Genomic DNA, 2,448 nt, shown 5'->3' with positions numbered 1-2,448 from the left:
TGACTGCTTATCTTTATTTACTTGACTTCAAGCCGCCTCTGCTGGGGAAATGCCTATAGTTGTGTTGTCAAAGCTCCTTTCATCGGTCTCAGTCTGTATAGCAAGGCTGGGTTAAATGATGAGGGAAAAAAATTGGTTATTGGGCCTTAGTGTGCCAGCTGGATCATTGAGGCCTTTGGAAGTGGGGCGTAAAACAAATGATTCTCAACTGCTGCCCCCAAGGTTTCAGTGTACCAAATACATTCAACAAGAACAAAAGCCCACTGCCAAGTGATTCATTGAATTCTTTCTGGTTCATTTCACCATTAGCTGACACACAAGTTTGAATGTTATTGGGCAATTAAAGGTAATGAAATGTTACAAAGTATTATGAAACAGTGTCTGAGTGTTTGTACCCCTCCAATGTCTGATGCAGAAATAAATATTAATGTACACAGCAAAGTGCTAGCAGCTGGTACTCAATTTTCCAACAGCATACACATTGTTCGACTTAGTGTTTTGTCCATTATGTTACTGCCTGTTGGCCTCGTATAGGGTATTAAACATGTATTTGACTGCTCTCGAATGAATTTACTTGGCTTTAGTTAGGATTTTTTTTCCATTTTATGGAAGTGGAGTATCTGTGGGATCTAGGACACAGTTTTTCAACACCTCCTCTTAGCAGATTCATAACCATTCGGCCTTAAATGCAAACACATACATTACCAAATCTGGCTAGTTATTAACCACACCTTTCAGGCCTGTTTTAAGCTATCCACCCATTTCACGCGAGTTACAAATTAGAAACATTTTACCGTTGCAGGCTGCAATAGGTAAATGTTGATGTTTCTACTAAAGTGCAACACATTGATTCATTCACAGTCACTGCAGGCTGCAGAAAGAGATTACCATTCAAATAATAGGGATGACCTCATTTCCAGGAGACATGTCTGGACATGTATGATCTCACTGCCACAGGACATATTGACAGACTGTCAGATCCTTGAGCAACTAAAACTGCTGTTGAACGTGATTAGTAGATCAACATGTCACCTTTGTACTCTGAAATGTGTTCAGCTTTTTATTATGTAGTATGATTTGACTGCAATTCTCACTATTGATGAGCATAAAAAGTGCACTGTAGTATACTTGATGCTTGTTTAGCAACAGAATCTGGCAATACTAGTTACAGATAACAAAAAAACCTGCCAAACTCAGGGGAAAAGAAAAAAAATCAAACATAGCATACTTAAATCGTGGATCCTGAATTTTTCATTCACTCTTATTTTCCAGATGCTTCGAAGAAAACTATGAACTCATCATTTTCCCAAGATTTTTTTTTTTTTTTTCGCAAAGTCCTTCCCATTTATTCTACTTGATTTATAGCATGCTTTAGCTAGATTTGTATCTGCTTCTGTAGTCATACATGAGAATAGTTGTGACTGTCCACAAGAGTATCCCCACCCTTCTCTTCTCTCTCAATCATTAAGCTGATGTCATTTTGGTCTTATGTAGATTGACACCTCAGGGAAGAAAAAGTCTGTTTGGACCAAAAAATTATGTTTAAAGTCCAGTCTCCAGTACTTAAAGGACAAGATTTATGGTTTCTAAGACTCTTTTTGTAACGGCTGCAACAAGTTGATTTTTATTATCCCGTTTCTTAGAATGACTGTGAAATTAAATCCGAGTTTGTTTGTTTTTTTTCCCCAGAAATGAGGCCCCTGAGATCATAACATGCAATCATCTTTGCAAAGTGCTTTCTGCTGCAGTGTCTCTGAGGTGACATTCATGCACGTGTGTATGTCATCTGTTTGGGTTAAGCTTCTCTTACACAGCACGCACACTGCTGCTCTTGTAACACACCTGCATTTACCCACCTAACAACCGCCAGCTGTGCTCTACCTTGAACTTTCATCTCCGCTCATTTGGGTCTTCCTGTTTGACAGGAAACGACAGGTCAGCTGACCAGGCAAAACTGCACACCTGCAACACTAAATGCACCGTTATCCGTGAAAACATGCATTTGTTTTTACAGCAGCCTGCTATTTGTCCCCTCCCCTCTTCCTTTTGGAACGCTGGTCCATGCGGAGAGGCCTCTCGCTCGCCAAGCCACAAAGTTTTCCCCTACATTTCATCACTTTCCTTCCCACATGGGCAAGCCCTACCAATGGCTCTCGGTGGTGCGAGGAAGGCTTTAAAGCTTCATAAGTTGACAGGTTTGGGGCCAAAGCCTGCTTTCCCCAAACCCCACCCAACCCCATTTCCCCCCTGACAGTCTTTACAAGCAATCTGAGAGGTGCCTCAGTTCAAACACAGAGCAGTCTGTACTCTGCTAATGTGGCTCTAGTCGTCACAGCCTCCTCAAGGGATATGACCCCTTCTCAACTGCCCACTAAAGTCTTATTGAGGATTGGCTCTGCAGACACAAAGCATGTCCCCATGATGCCATTCCCGACCGTGTGCGTATAA

This window comes from Melanotaenia boesemani, chromosome 21 (assembly GCF_017639745.1).
Source record: "Melanotaenia boesemani isolate fMelBoe1 chromosome 21, fMelBoe1.pri, whole genome shotgun sequence".
NCBI lineage: Eukaryota > Metazoa > Chordata > Actinopteri > Atheriniformes > Melanotaeniidae > Melanotaenia > Melanotaenia boesemani.
This window is presented reverse-complemented; position numbering follows the sequence as displayed.